Raw genomic sequence first — 17,470 nt, forward strand, 5'->3', positions numbered from 1 at the left:
TTTTTTAAAGTTTTTATTTTCATTTTTGGTGAAAAAATACTACCTAATTTTTTTGTACATACTCTATTTTGTGTTTACTGCTTCATGGCCCATTCTGTAGTTTAAGTAGTGGCTGACAACTTTTGCTTTGCTCAACTGACTGGCAGCTATCATTTGAATGCCAGACTTATCTTTATGCAAATTTCCAAAGGTCACCATTTATGCATGTAAATTCTGAAGGGCACTAACTCTACAGCTGACAGATTCTGACAGCCACTATATCTCCAAGAATGGAATAAGCAGGGATGACTGTCTGAATAATTAATGTGCTTTTACTCTGCCCACGGCCAGTTTTTACATCCTACACTTTCTGACTGGTTTTGAAATTAATTAGAAAATTTAATTTCATAGCAAACCAAAACTTTCTTTCTAATTTCTATAAACAAATGGAAAAATGAGACAATTAATGACCCTCGGTTCAAGGTGTTACATGAGTAGCAATCACTGTTATCTAGAGATAAAAATTAATATCTAGCTATGAATGTTATTTCTGTAAAAAAAAAAACATTAATTATTATTATTGTTTAAAAAACACACAAAGAAAGCTCTCTAAAGCTTAGTAAATGGTGCCACCAGCACTGGGTTGTCACTTCCAACCTGAGTCTCATCCCACTGAGACTTGAACCGTCACTACCAAAGTGCAGTCACTAAGACCTGTCAATTTACCTTCTAAATAGTCTCAAAGGAATTACTACCACTCAGTGCCCAGGACTGCTGCCTTAAACCAAGTCTTCATCACCTGACCTAAGCTACTGCAAATATTTCCCAGCTAATCCTCATGCCTGTAGCTGCGGGTACCCACACTGTTCCTCCACCTTTCTAATACCCACATCTTTCTAATATCGAGGTCTGTTGTCCAATATAAAGACACTTAAACATAGAAACTAAAAGGATGTTATAAAGAGAAAATATTTAGAATCTATTTACTAATGAGAAGAGACAATGAACAACATCGTGTGTACTATGATAATATTTCCGGAGAAAAATAAAGCAGGAGGGGAATGCAGAGGGGTACCCCCAGGCAATTTCAATTTTTTTTTTTTTTGTGGCAATTTCAATTTTAAATAGGATGTTGAGGGAAGGCTGCCACGAGAAGAGGTTATTTAAAGCGTAGGAACTAAGCATGGGGAGAATAGTGATTGGGGGAGGAACCAATACGCTTAAGGATCCCAAGTCAAATGACCCAGCGTGTTCAGCAAACGGCAATGAAGTCAGATAGCGGGAGTACAGAGGACACTGGAACTGGAACAGGGTTCAGAGCGCTCTGCATAAAATGATGCAGTGAGGAAAAGTGAAGGCTGTTGTAGTTCCTTAGGCAAGAGGGGACTGTGATCTGGACCCAGGTAACAGACAAGAAGGTGTTCGTAAATGGTCAGACGGTATGTGCTGATGGATGTGCAATGGGTACGAAAGAAAATTCAAGATTCACTCCAAGGATTATGTGCAAGGAATTGGAAGAATGAAGCCATTAAGCAAAAGATTTCTGAAAGTGATGCTTCTTTTTTTTTTTTTTTAAGATTTTATTAATTTATTTGACAGACAGATCACACCTAGGCAGAGAGGCAGGCAGAGAGAGAGGGGGAAGCAGGCTCCCCGCTGAGCAGGGAGTATGATGCAGAGCTTGATCCCAGGACTCTGGGATCATGACCTGAGCCGAAGGCAGAGGCTTTAACCCACTGAGCCACCCAAGTGCCCCTGAAAATGATGCTTCTGAAAAGTCATATTATTACATATTACTTTATTTATTTTTAATTATTTTGAAAACTTTGATTTGACATTTTATGGTGAAATCCTTTCAAAGAGGTGCACCTGGGTGGCTCAGTCAGTTAAGCATCTGACTCTTGATTACAACTCAGGTCACGATCTCAGGGTGGTGAGATCGAGCCCCACATCGGACACCGTGCTCAGCATGGAGTCTGCTTGAGATTTTCTCCTTTTCCCCTCTACCCCTCCCCCAGCTTGTTTTGCATTCTCTTTCTCCCTCTGTGTCAAATAAATAAATAAATAATTTTTTATTGGACAGATAAAATATTTTTTATTGGATGAATATTTTAATGGATAACAATCCATTCAGAGGTCATTTACTATGGAAACTATATTTTCTCCAGTACATCCTTCCTTTGAGGTTCAAAAAATTACAGTTCATTTTACAAGCACTTAGTGTTTGTAAGTGTTTAGATATACCTAGCTCTATTTTAAATGATATATAGTATATTCTGTTATTAACCCCATATTAAAAATAAGGAAATTGAAGTCCAGAGAGGATAAGCAATACCTCCAAGGTCATATATAGTGTCTGTCTCTAAAATGTATTCCTTTGCTCTGCCTTCTCTCAGGACTGGTTTTTTATTTCATTACTAAAATAGAATGAAGCTAGAAATTCTTCCAGCTGAAATGGTAGGAAGTGGAAACTATAGAAGGGCACAGAGAAATTTCAGGGTGACAGATATATTCTCTATCTTGCCTTCAGTGGTCCTTACACAGCCTTATGTGTTTGTCAAGACAGAATTGTACATTTAAAAGAGTGATTTTACTATATACGAATTATTCATAAATAATCTTGATTTAACGGGGCGCCTGGGTGGCTCTGTTGGTTGAACGACTGCCTTCGGCTCAGGTCATGATCCTGGAGCCCCAGGATGGAGTCCTATGTCAGGCTCCCAGCTCCATGGGGAGTCTGCTTCTCCCTCGGACCTTCTCCCCTCCCATGCTCTCTCTCTCTCTCTCAAATAAATAAATAAATATTTTTTAAAAAATCTTGATTTAAGAAAATCTAGCAAATATAAATTGACATAAAGAGGTCATAAATTGATATGGAAATACAAAAACTTCAAAGTGAATCTTTCAGGGGTACCTGGGTGGCTCATTGGTTAAGCCTCTGCCTTCAGCTCGGGTCATTAACCCAGTGTCCTGGGATCCAGCCCCACATCAGGCTCCCTGCTGAGAATGGAGTCTGCTTCTCCCATTCCCACTCCCCCCGCTTATGCTCTCTCTCTGTCAAATAAATAAATAAGGTCTTAAAGAAAAATAAAGGGAACCTTTCATTCAACATAGTTTGTTTGAATACATTTTGGATAAAAGCAATATTTTTAATATCATCTTCCAATAATATTTACTGAGAAAGTAATGCATTTTTATTGTTGCCACATAATTTTTCATGTGTGATTTCAGTCATTTTGCATACCGCAGAAAGTTCTGGGCTTTCTCCATTGATTTTATTCCTCCTCTCCAAGAAATCTCACATAAGGCTCCTAAGCATCTATCAGAGTCCAGTGAAAAATCAGTAAATGACTAGATTGAACAAGACTTTAAACGCTGCTGGAAAACCTGGCTGTTTGTGCTCCAGAGGTTATTAAATCTTGTATTCACATTGTTGTGTCTACCATTAACTTACAGTCAGGACAAAATTTGTTCTTAGGACAGGTTTAATCACTAATAAGATACTAATCCCTGTTTTATAGTGTTCATGATTATTTTAGTTTTTAGCTATCCATAATAAATCTAAATATATCATTAATGTTTATATTAAATATTTTTTTAAATCCCATCATACAAGTAGAGAAAATATCTGCTCTGCCATTTTTTGTTATTTTTAAATTTATTTATTTTCTTTTTTTGAGAATGAGAGGGAGAGTGCAAGCAGGTGGGGGAGAAGCAGAGGGAGAGGGAGAGAATCTTAAACTGACTGTGCTGAGCACAGAGCCCAATGTAGGACTCAATCTCATGACTCTGAGAACATGACCTGAGCCAAAATCAAGAATCAGATGCTTAAGCAACTGAGCCACCCAGGAGCCCCACACTTTTTGTTATCATTGTTTTTATTTATTTGGGCATGTAGTAATCAAATACTCTTCAATTTGTAATCTTTATTTAACACTTCTAAAATCAATTGTCTAGATATGAGTAGTCTAGTTAAAAATTGACATTAATTCAGTTAATGCACTTATCCAAACTCATGTAATATCAGTACACTAAAATATTCTTAAAAACAGTCACTCCCATAAAAATGCTGTGAGATATGACCTAACTTCCCTTAGGATGGCTATAACCGAAGTAACAATACCTTTTGGCTTTGGCCAAAACTTTGGCAAGGATAAGGTGAAATCTGAACACATGCCCGGTGAGAATGTGAAATGGTGCAGCCCCTTTGGAAAGCAGTTGGTTAGTTCCTCAAAAAGTAAAACATTTAGAGGCACCTGGGTGGCTCAGTGGGTTAAAGCCTCTGCCTTCAGCTCAGGTCATCATCCCAGGGTCCTGGGATCAAGCCCCGCATCGGGCTCTCTACTCAGCGGGGAACCTGCTTCCTCCCCAACCTCTCTCTCCCTCTCTCTCCCTCTCTCTGCCTGCCTTTCTGCCTACTTGTGATCTCTCTCTCTGTCAAATAAATAAATAAAATCTTTAAAAAAAAAAAAAAGTAAAACATTTAGTTGCCATATATTCTACCACCAGTATATATCCAAGAGAAATGAATATATATGCTTACTTAAAAACCTGCATACAAACGTTCATAGCAGTCATTATTCATAATAGACAAAAAGTATTTAATAAGTACCCGACATCTGTCAATTAATAAATAGATAAACAAAACATGGTATGTCCATCTAACAGAATATTATTCAGACACAAAAAGAAATTACGTTCTGATTTACAGAACAAGGGTAAAATTTGACAACATTATGAAGAGGGTAGGTACGAAAGGCCACATATTGTATGATTCCATTTTTTATGATGAATCCATAGAAGCTGAAAGTATATTAGCTGCAGCCAGAGAATAGGGCAAAGAGGCCAAAGTGAGTAACTGCTCATGAGTATAATCTAGATTAAAATATTCCGGATTAGACAGTACTGATAGTTAAACAACTTTGTGAATATGCTAAAAAATGCTTAATTGTATAATTTTTAAAGGAGTGAACTAATGGTATAGAAATTATATCACAATTAAAAAACAATGAAACAAACACTGTTAATCATTTAACACTGTAAAACCGCCCATGAATCCTCTAGAAACTTCATAGTTGGGTGCCTGTAGCAGTTGTTATATTAATTATAAGGTCTTAGTTCTTTCTTATAGTTTGCAATGAAAATGAGCAACAAGGAAAGGTTCTGAAATGTTCTTCTCACAACCCTATAAATACCAGAAGCACTCTGGAGATGTCTTGGCTGGAAAATTAAGCTCTAGACCGGCAAACATGATACTTACACTGGCGGCTCCAAACCTACTTTTCCAGACTCATCTCCTAACACTGTCTCACTGCATGAGTAATCCTTTAACAACATTAGAAATATCAGTCTTTCGATGGCCATTCCTTGTTCCTTTGTGTACTCTTTCATAAGCTCTTCTGTTGGCTTGGAATGCATGACCTCACCTTCTCTACCTCAACAACCCCTCAGTGAATTTCATAACTTCTATGAAGATTTCAAGAGCCTCCAACTAAAGTGACTTGCTCCCACTTTTGTTTCCTTAATAGTTTGCCAGTGACTCTTATAAAATGTATATAGAAACTTCTATAGAGTTTCAGATCTTTCCTACCAGTGTTTAACTTCTGCAGAGTAACCATACGTAAGAATGCACAGCTGAATTTTTGAAAAAGATTATTCAATCAGCCTTTTGTTAAATTTATTAATTTAACTAATTTATATCCCTAAGTACCAAAAACCCATTTCATATTGAACATTGTAAAAGAATATCTGCAAAGTTTATATGTTAATGTATAGATATATTAGTAAATACAAATAAAGTAGATTCAAACATATCTGCCGTGGGAAATAGGAAATCATGCTTGCCCATGTAAATGAATGTGCTGAAGAAAGCAGTGGCAAAGAAATTAAGGCAAAAATATCTAAAAGAAGAATATCAACATAAAATTTTTGTGCCTACAAAGGTGAGTGCAATATTTTATAGTCTTTTTATATTCTTAAATCACTCGGTACTGTTCGAGTAAAAGGTACAGAATCTTTGAAAATAGACTTATAATAATTTATAATATATACCATTATATAAACAACTCAAAATCAATGAATATGATTTAACGTGGATAAGAAAACTGGTATTTCTGCTTTTAAGCTGTATATTTATAATAATTTGTATCCTAGATAGTACTAGATAGTATAATAATTTGTATTCTAGATAGTACAAAGTCACTTTACAGAAATTAACATGGTAACTTCAAGAATAAAGGAAATTCCAATTTTACTATTGGTTGATTAATATAGAGGCCTACTTGTCTTCAAATGATTTGCTGAAAAGATGCAAATAATTTGTGTTATTAATATATGTAATATAAATTATTTTTCAGAACACATTTATTGTTCATCTAAGTATACCTCCTTAAGTGGAATTTTGTATATTTTTTGGAAAATAAAATTGATAAGTCTTGGGGACAAATAAACAAATCTAAATATGTAAATTTATTTGTCCCAAGAAATGTCAAATTTGTCTTCCCCAAAATACACAGAATTCCATTTAAGTAACTCATTAAACAATTTTCAATATGATCCTCATAACAACATACATTAACTTCAATGAAAACATATTAAATACACTTTGAGATTACTAACAATTATGATTGGCAAAAATTATCTAAAAGTTACCTTAATTTGCTCTTCAGTTGCTAAAAGTCCATGTTCTTTTCCTCTGATTTACTGAATATTTAAACATTTCTGTAAAAAAAAAATACATCAGATGATGAGAAAAAATAATACTTTATGGTTATACTTTTAGGACTATTTGCGTATACTTAACGTATGTTTTCTTATTGGTCAAGTGCCTTTTTTCTCACAATGCTTGAGGTAAAGCAGCAGAACCATGGTATAAAAAATGAAATTCTATTTACTTCTGAAACATTATCTTCAACTATCTAATTTAATGTATTATTTACTGAAAATAACTAATGAATTTGGTAGGTGTGGGAATTTAAATTAATTTTAAAAAGATGCAAAGGACACCTGGGTGGTTCATCAAGTTAAGCAACTGACTCTTGATTTCGGTTCAGGTCATGATCTCAGGTCCTGGGATCGAGCCCCAGGGCAGGCTCCATCTCAGTGGAGACTGCTTGAGACTGTCTCCCTCTTCCTCTGCTCTTCCCGCTCATGCTTTCTCTCATATAAATAAATCTTAAAAAAAAAGAAAAGAAAAGGTTAGTGTCTATTGCAAGAAACCAGTGAATTTCCTGGAACTCATAGAACTTATTTTTTTTTTTAAGATTTTATTTATTTCTCTGAGAGAGAGACAGTGAGAGAGAGCATGAGAGAGGAGAAGGTGAGAGGGAGAAGACAACTCCTGGAGGTGCTGGGAGCCCGATGCGGGACCCCATCCAGGACTCCGGGATCATGACCCGAGCCAAAAGCAGTCACTGGACCAACTGAGCCACCCAGGCACCCTCACAGAACTTATTTTTAAAACTTACATCTTCCTTTATTTCTTTTTTAAAATATTTACTTATTTATTTTGGAGAGAGAGTGAGGGAGAAAGAGAGCACGCAGATGAGCGGGGGGCGGGGGGGGCAGAGGGTGAGGGAGAGTATCCTCAAGCAGACTCTTCGCTGACGGTGAGGCCGGCCTCCTGACTCCGGGCTCAATCCCAGAACCCTGAGATCATGCCCTGAGCCAAAACCAAGAGTCCAACACTCAAAGGACTCTCCCACCTAGGCACCCCCACAACAGATACTTCTAGTAAGATCCTGGGATGTCTTTAATTACTTTTACCATCAGAAGTGTTGTGGGGGAAAAAAAAAATTGAGAAACACCTTAATATATATCTTGCGACTTGATCATACATACAAATACGTGCTTTGTGAACTCATGTGCATGGAGACCATGATTACAATAATTTAAACAAATGCAGATAATAGGAAAAAAAATAATAGGAAGGAATAAACAAAAAAGAGTTTACTTAAGGTATATTTATAGGGATAATGTTAGTCTTCATTTCTTTTACATTACCATATATTTTCTATTTCTTTTCTTACTAAATTGATATTGACATGACAAACATTTTACCAAAAAGGTAAACAAAACAGAAGAGCAATGTCCTTCAAAGAATTTTCATTGGGATTTCAATGTCCTCTGTTGGTCCTGCACTTGTCATATGAAGTCTTGAACTTTGTAGTGTGTCCATTTAAGTCCTTTTTATGAGCATCAGCTTCATTAGTTAATTACTATGCTACATAGCATCTATTAAGTTATTAGTAATAGTAAGCTATTAGCAAAAGGTTAAGTAATCATATATGTGCCAAAACAATGACTAAATCCAGTGTCTATTCTATAATCTTGTCCCGAAATGGATAAGGAATTAGATATATGCAGAACTTCATTAACATAAAATTAAAATTAAATTTGCCTTTAATAGAATCCCTATTGATTACCATCAGATATATATGAAAACAAATTAGTATAAAAATATTCACTAATAAAAGCATTATATTTTGGGGCACCTGGGTGGCTCAATGGGTTAAAGCCTCTGCCTTCAGCTCAGGTCTTGGTCTCAGGGTCCTAAGATCGAGCCCCACATCGGGCTCTCTGCTCAGTAGAAAGCCTGCTTCCCCCCACTCTCTGCCTGCCTCTGCCTATTTGTGATCTCTGTCTGTCAAATAAATAAATAAAACCTTTAAAAAAAAAAAAGCATTATATTTTGTTTGAGGATTTTAAACTATATTTTTCCCAGCGAGTAACCACCCATATTTGCCCAGTTAGTGAGGTTTCGTACAATAAGAGTAATCCATTCTATATTCGAATGCTATGCTTGACAGCTTGAACAGGCAACTGAGAGCAATTTTTTAGGCAATTTCTTGGCTGTACACATAAGGTATTGTTTCCTGGTTTTTGAAGAACAAGCCCATTCAATCTTACGAATATTTTACATGTCTGAACAATCACGGGTAATGACAGCACACGCTCTCCTAGAATTACCCTCACCTGGGAGATTTTGCTTCTCCCAATTAGAAAATAAATTCTGAAATCTAAGCATGATATAGTCCACAAAGTTTTCCCTAACAGCACCAAACGGACTTCACCACAGACAGAACCAATCCTAGATTCCCTGATGCTCGCACACCCCATGTATATTCTTCTATTTGGCTGAACCCATATACTCTAATGTGAACTGCTTCAGAATAGGGACTGTGACTAGTTCCATTGGTATTACCACTCCCTAAAGAACCAAGCACTTAACATGGCCTCAAAAATGCTGACTGGGTAAACAAAACATTTTCTTTTTAGTTTAAAAAAAATTGCAAGAAATGATTGGAAACTGTACTGGCATCACATAAATTGAGATGAGGAACAAAAATGCACCATTATATGTCTTTGAGTTTGTTTGCATAATCATCTTTCTAGGTCCGTTTTCTCTTTGTTCAGAAGATCACAGAATCCCCAGTTTACAATCTGGCTATTCAGTGTCTCAGTGATTTACCCAATTACTGCCCCTCCAGGCACATCAGAGCTAGTAGACAACTCAGCAGAACAAGTTTACGCAGGGTCACAGCTTCCTAAGGGGAAGGAGACCAGGTCAGAGATAAATCACAGAAAAAGGAAAGGGGGGATGAACACATGCATAAAGAGAACTGAAAACAAAACAGAAGGGAAGAAAAGGTTATCATATCAAGTGATGCTCTTCTATCAGCATAAAGTGTTAGCCTGAATTTCTAGTCCAATTAGTAAACTTGCTCTCAAAGGGATTCTTAAAAGGAGCTACTAGAATAGTTACTTGAACAATTTGACCACTTCAAAGGAAGCACTGTCCAAAGAATGGACAGAAAATTTAGTGTGTTTGTATCTTCATATTTTTAGCACCATTCTAAAAATGACACAAAAAGAAATTCACTAGCAGTTAGTGCAGTTCCCTCTACACTTTATAAGTCAGATGGAAATACCTGATACTAGATTGCTTTAATGAAAAATTAAAAGCTAAATTAATCCATGCTTTGGAAAAAACCTTGTAAACAAGCAGATATATAAGACAGCGAAAATGGAAAATAAAATTGTAAGATTTCATTGACCAACTTAAAAAGAAGGAATACATAATAAAGATAAATGTTCAAAACAAATTTTCTAATCACGAGATAACAAGTTTAAAAAGTAAAGCAATAGGGGCACCTGGGTGACTCAGTGGGTTAAGCTTCTGCCTTCAGCTCAGGTCATGAGATCAAGCCCCCCCACCCCCCCACCCCCCACCCCCCACCCCCCCGCATTGGGCTCTCTGCTCAGTGGGGAGCCTGCTTCCCCCCCACCCCGTCTGCCTGCCTCTCTGCTTACTTATGATCACTCTCTCTCTGCCAAATAAATAAATGAAATCTTTAAAAAAAAAAAAAAAAGTTGAGCAACATTCATTCATTCATTCATTCATTCATCAAATATTTACTCTGTGCCCAGGCACAGTTCTAGGTGCTATGGAATTGGAAGTGAACTAAACAGACAAAAATCACATTCACAGGGAGTTCATCTTTTACCTTGTGGTTGAGGTGTGAGAACAGAATGAAAGCAAAAGAAACTGACTACATTCTTCAGACACTTTTTGTATTATTTTTAAATTTTAAATACTTTATATTTTTGAACATTTTATATTCCTATTTAATCTTAATTTTTTTAAGGTTTTAAGGACTTTATATTCTCACTTTGCCTTTATAAAATTCCTCTGAGATTAGTATGAACATTACCTTGCTTATCTTACAAATAAATATTCTGGGACATTGAGTGGCAAAGTCAGAATGTGAATACAAGTAATTCAAATTCAGTCTATACCCTCCAGCTTCTGAAACAGCATTATATTGGCGATCACTGTCTATACTTGAAAAGAGGATGTTTATTATGAAAAACATTATGCTTCTATAAATGAATTCTTTTGGAAATAATCATCTCAGAATTTCATAACTCTGATTACTATTTAAAGGTACCTTGGTATTCTAATATTTAAATGAGATTCCAGGAAATTAAAGTAAAAATTAATCTGGAATTACAATAAAAATATGTTTTATTTTCTTGGTCTCTGAGGCATTAATTATATTTACGTTACATCTCCTACTGAACTTTCCAGTAAAGGTTCAAGAAGCAATGAAGAATTCATGTGTACAAACATACTTTAAAATGATCATTCTAGGGGCGCCTGGGTGGCTCAGTGGGTTAAGCCGCTGCCTTCGGCTCAGGTCATGATCTCAGGGTCCTGGGATCGAGTCCCGCATCGGGCTCTCTGCTCAGCGGGGAGCCTGCTTCCTCCTCTCTCTCTCTACCTGCCTCTCTGCCTACTTGTGATCTCTCTCTGCCAAATAAATAAATAAAATCTTTAAAAAATAATAAAATAAAATAAAATGATCATTCTAAGGGCACCTGGGTAGCTCAGTCAGTTAAGTGCCTCCTTTCAGCTCAGGTCGTGATACCAGGAGTCTCGCACAGGGCCCCTTGCTCACCCAGGAGCCTCCTGCTCCCCCTAACTTGTGTGTTGTCTCTGACAAATACAGAAAAATCTTTTAAAAAATAAATAAAAATAAAATAAGAGGTGTCTGGGTGGCTCAGTTGTTAAGTGTCTGCCTTCGGCTCAGGCCATGATCCCAAAGTCCTGGGATCAAGCCCCACATTAGGCTCCCTGCTCAGCCAGAAGCCTGCTTCTCCCTCGCTCACTCCCCCTGCTTGTGCTCCCTCTCTCACTGTGTCTATCTCTGTCAAATAAATAAATAAAAATCTTCTAGAAAAAAATAAAACAAAATAAAGATCATTTTAGTGTCAGTTAAAAGATGTTTCTCAGCCTAAGATGACTGTTACGTTTTTTTTAAAAGATAAGTGAAAACTGAGATTTTTAAAAACTACAGTGAATTAGTGAACTATTTCTAAGGTAATATAAATTTTTGGTCAATGAGAGTCCTTAAATCATTTTTAGAACTAAACAGTTAAATACTAGGGGCCACAATTTTATTACTGTAAAAAGAAGTATAGAGCCTTCCGTCTATCATTTCCAATTACTTGGAAGTTAAATAAGAAAATATGAGTCAAAACACAGTAAGTAAACACAAAACTGCATTTATGACATTCCACCTCCATATCTTCAACTAAATCTTCCAATGATGTCTCTTTAGTTATGATGTTCACATCCTTCTTCCAACCACCCACTCTCAGTTTCTCAATCCACCAGTTATCTTCAAATACCTTCTACTTTCACCCCCTATCAATAACCATCATCATGTACCAACATTATTTTCTTAGTAGACTGTTCAAATTTGTTTTTCATCTCTATTTCCAATAATTGTACAAGTGAGAAAGGTGCAACTGATAAAGATTATCAGTTATCAGGCGATGGCACTAAGACAAGATCCCAAGGCATTTTACACTTAGTCTGGCTTCCTGTCACTTGCGGTTGTTACCATTGGCCCCCACACTTGGAATACTGCAAGCTGTAGGAATAGCACCTTCTTATTCGTGTAGCACCATTTTATCCCCACTCCTATCTACCTTGCAAACAGCTGCCAGAACAATCAGAGACTTCTTTTTCCCCATGATGATTTCTTTTTTTTTTTTTTAAGATTTTATTTATTTATTTGACAGAGAGAGATCACAAGTAGGCAGACAGGAAGGCAGAAAGAGAGAAGGAAGCAGGCTCCCTGCCGAGCAGAGAGCCTGATGCGGGAACCCTGAGATCATGAACTGAACCGAAGGCAGAGGCTTAACCCACTGAGCCACCCAGGCGCCCTCCCCATGATGATTTCTGCTCATTAATCCACAAAACAGCATTTTTATAGGGTCTGGCTTTTCAAGATCCTCTATAGGATGAATACATTATTTCCTATTATGAACACACCCCACCAGACAGAATTTCCACATCAGCCAGTCTAGGTTGTTAACTGGCTCCTGAGACAGATTATTCCAGATAGAGTGGCTTGTTAGTGCATCAAGAACTGTTCTGTGCAATTCTCTACACTTATACGTTGAATATTATTCTAATATTATACTAAGGTCTTATTCTCCAGTGAAATTAGCCTCAACACTTTAGGTACAAACAGGTCTATAAACTTCTGGTGCATTTTAAATGAAGAGTACAAAATTTAGTCCTCAGTGTGCTACATTTCCCCATGTGATCATTTTCAGCACCCAAGAATGTAAGCCATTGTATAAAAAAGGGTATCTCAGGTGCAATTTTATAACAATGTAAAACTGGACAAATTTGACAATAACAACTGTTTCAGGACTATGGAAACTGACCAATCATCCAATAAATTAAGTGTTTAGACCAAAAAAATTATTTCTGCCTGGAAATTCTACTATCTCTCCCCACAGCCTCCAGCTAGACCTTTAGGTCATAATACAAACCTTAATGAATTTAAAAGAAGCCAAGTCATAAAAGTAGATTATATGACCAAAACTGAATGAAATTTATTTTTTTAAATCCCCACATATTTGGAAATTTAAAAAAAAAAACCTTTATAAATATCTCATATATCAAAGATATCAGAAGATAGATTATTCTACTGAGGAAAACTAAAGCAGAGCATATCATGATTTATGCAGCTAAAGCAGTGCTTAAAAGTAAATTTATAGCCTTAAACACTTAAGAAGAAAAGTAAGAAAAGAAGAGCAAACAAGAAGGGAAGAATGAAAGGGAAAAAAATGTGTGACCAGAAAATCAATTGTAAAATGAAAACATTCCCACTACTTATTCTGTTATTAAAAATCCCTTATCTTTTCTATCCCTTAGTATCTTTATCTTTAACTTGATTATTAGAATAAATGAGTCATAACCCTCCTTCACTGAAAAATATAATTGGTATTCTTTGGACTAGCCTACAGATCTATAAATGATATTAAAAAATATATACTACATAGACAACTCATAGTTTATTAATAGAGGGTAAAGACTGTAAATAATCCAAAACACAACATAATCTTGAAAACTTAATCAATATATTATACACAACATTTTCACTTATCATTTTGTTTTGAAGAAGTCGTAATTAATGGAAGATAGGGAAAAAATTATTATGGTGACAGTTTGCCTGCTTGCATACAGAGGGGAGCAGAAGATAGCATAGAATATATTGGACAGGACAGGATAAAGTAGGGTAAGACAGGAAAGGAAAACAAAGAGAAGGGGAAAAGAAGAACCCTTAATTAGTGTCTACTATATATCATCCACTGGGTAATATCAAGCATCAGAGCAATATATACAAAGACCTTCATAGAGAAGAGTTTGTATTTACTAAAATCAAAATAAAAGAGCAGCCCGTTTACTTATTTCCTTTCGTTTGTAATTCAATTACACAGATATTGTTTCTTCCTTACAGAAAGGGAAATGTCCTAATGAATTAGTTCATCAGAAGTCAATGGCATACATAACCCTAAAACTCTCATCCCAGCAGATATGTGCTAAGGTTGTGTAATGGAATGGTATTTCTTCCAGGGATTTGTTTCTGCTATATGCCTTCAAGGTATAAACATCCTAAAAGGCAGACATTATTCTCTCCCAGGTATCCAAAACTAACACAATACGTTCATACCCACAAACATCTCTTTTTCTGAGTTTAGCCTAGGACTGAATTAACCAACACCTTACTTTATTTTTGGGTAAGGACTATGCAGCCTGCTGTTCTAACCCTAAGCACTTCTGGGTTTCCAGAAAGGTTTATTTCCTCAGCAATGTACCTTTTTTCTTTCTCTACTTGAGAAACAGCTTTCAAGTTATCAATATAAAAAGCCATCGTTCAATTTAATCCGTGCATTTACCCCCTCAAAAGTGCCTACAATTACATATATTTGCATCCTAATTATAGTTTCCAAATTCTACAATAATAGAGGTTACCAAGCTATTTATAATAAAATATACCTATATTCTATACTTTTAAATAATCATTTATTGTTAGAACACACTGAAAATCACCCCATTACTTATATCTTGTTCTGTTTCACTTCATTTTCAAAATTTAAACAAGGAACTTTAAAAATGCCTAGAAAGAAAAGTTCTGATATATGAAAAGATCTTTTTCTTTAAACATTATCCTCTCCTTAATTATCAGATTTTTTAGTTCACAAAAAAATACTTTAACTTTATGGCCATTCTATAGTCAATAGTGTAATCTCAAACTATTATATATAGTGAAAATAGCCTAAGAGTAAGTTATTGTGCAATGCGTGGTACCAAGTATTTTCTAAAGACTCGTGATTGGATATTTATATGTTTATGCAGTTTCTGTCAGTTCTAGAAAAATGATTTTTATCTCCCATGTCGATGAGGCCAAATTGTCAGCTGATATCAATTTCATGGAAAATCCAGTATGCTGGAATCCTAAGTTTTAAAGGATGAGAACCTGGTGTCTAATGAAGTATTCTCAAAGGTTTAAAAGAGTCTGGATTGCCCAGCCAGATGCTGAATCTCAGATAAGCTTCTTCCAAAAATCCTCATTCCTCTGGTCATTTAAATAAAAAAAAAAAAAAAATCAATAAATGCATTCTAACCAAAGTTTAAAAAGCTTCTGACAAATTGCCTCTGTGAAAGTCCTCTGGACTTTCCAACTGTGCAGGGTGCAGGGTGTGGGATCAAAAAGCAGAAAGAAGGAAGTAAAGAAAGGCTTCTGAGCAAGTGAAAAAAAAAAAAAAAAACTAGGTGGAGAACTAGAAGTGATCTGCTTACATATCAAATATCAGATTTCTACTACATTGCTATTATGCTTTCTCCTTTTTTCTGTCCCATTCTTACATTGCCTGTAGTTCATTACATGAAGCTTTATTTCCCCACTTTGTATAAGATTTCAAGCAGAAAATCTTCAATACTGAAATCTTTAAAATGGTATGCTTTGCATTACACTGTAATAAGTACCTTACCTGAGACTCCACCATCTGGAAATCAGAACAATTTAACATAGAGTCCTAAATCAGAAAATATATTTAAAAGAAAAAAAAAAAATCTCACACTACACTAAAACCCAATGAACTTAACTGACAGACCTTCTTCATTCAAGGCTTGTTCTTTACATACTCCAGCATTCTAACAATGAGAAATCAGAAGCAGAGGCACCATTCAGACAAACACCCACCACAATTACTGAAAGTTCTGAGGAAAACTGAAAACTACATCGAAGGAACTCTGCAAAAAGTTTTTATTCAAACTATCAAACATCTGGAGTTTTGCCACTTTTAACTGGGTGGATAGTTCCCTCAATTTTTCAGAAATGTTTCTGCACCCAAAGAACCCCCCACCCAAGCAAGACTCGCTGTAACTGAAGTTTTACTCATGTACAATTCAAAATAATCATAAATCAGTAAGGTCAAATTTATGGATATTATATAGACAATTAAAAGTTAACAGCCTTAAAAAAAAAAAAAGTTAACAGCCTTGATTAAGTATAAAGGATATGTGTCTGTCTGCATGTATTTTATCCACCCCTTTTGAGGACATTACTTTTAAGTATTTATTATGTATATATTATATGTATAAAAACATGAGAATAAAAATACAAATTTTAAGTTATTTAGAGATCACATACCCATGAGGGGGAAATCTAAATCACTCCTTCCAAACAGTGTCCACTAGAATCTTTTTAATTAATTGTTTCTTTGGTGGGGGAGGGGGGTGGAGGAGAATATTTCTTCATTGGCCTTTTAAAAATAATAAATACTGGGGCGCCTGAGTGGCTCAGTCAGTTGAGCATCCAATTTTTGTTTTTGGCTCAAGTTATGATCTCAGGGTCATGGGATCCGGCCCCAGTCAGGCTTCAAAGACCAAAGAGGTTTAAAAACTTGGCTGAAAAAATTTTTCAGGCCCCCAAATGGATTTTTTTCTTCTGATGTTTGGTAAAATCCTTACCAATAGGCAACAGTTTTTTTTTTTTTTTTAAGTTTTTATTTATTTAACAGAGTGAGATACAGTGAAAGAGGGAACACAAGCAGGAGGAGTGGGAGAAGGAGAACCAGGCTTCTGAATCCGGCTAAGCAGGGAGCCAGACATGGAGTTTGATCCCACAACCCTGGGATCATGACCTAAGCTGAACACAGAACCTTAAAGACTGAGCCACCCAGGAACCCCAGGCAACAGCTTTTAAATTATTCTGTACTTCAACTTTAACATTTATTTGATAAAATGTATGAAAATTTAAAATACATTTATATGTATTAAGATCCCAAGTTTAGGAAAAAAAAAAAAACTATTTATAGCTATTTTCATTCAATAATCAATCCAGCAAAGAAAGCCACCTGGAACTGGGCTAGCTAACAGCCACCAAATTGAATTAAACATTATTCCTGCTCCCAGAACACTCACAGCCAATTGTACAAATTCTTAATAATGTACAGCACTCTTGGTTTGAAAATATTTAATTATCAACATTAGGGATAAGAATAATAATAGCAACAATAACAACACAACAGCAATAAGCTTAAGAGGTCAACTAATGTAATCAAAAGCACAATTTAGATTACAATCTGGACAAACTGTGTTAATAGCACAATGGAGTACAAAGGC

The 17,470-nt window shown here is 35.7% G+C and overlaps 1 protein-coding gene across 13 annotated transcripts in view; it reads right to left on the reverse strand.

Moving 5' to 3' along the window:
* ADGRL3 (adhesion G protein-coupled receptor L3) overlaps window positions 1–17,470 on the reverse strand; it is a 793,594-nt gene that overhangs the window by 611,273 nt on the left and 164,851 nt on the right. For all 13 annotated transcript variants that reach the window (XM_044268179.1, XM_044268169.1, XM_044268166.1 and 10 more), the window contains exon 2: window positions 6,631–6,699. The gene's annotated coding sequence lies outside the window, so the exon portion shown is untranslated. The remainder of the gene's footprint in view (window positions 1–6,630; window positions 6,700–17,470) is intronic.

The sequence above is a fragment of the Neovison vison genome, chromosome 11 (assembly GCF_020171115.1).
Source record: "Neovison vison isolate M4711 chromosome 11, ASM_NN_V1, whole genome shotgun sequence".
Taxonomy (NCBI): domain Eukaryota; kingdom Metazoa; phylum Chordata; class Mammalia; order Carnivora; family Mustelidae; genus Neogale; species Neogale vison.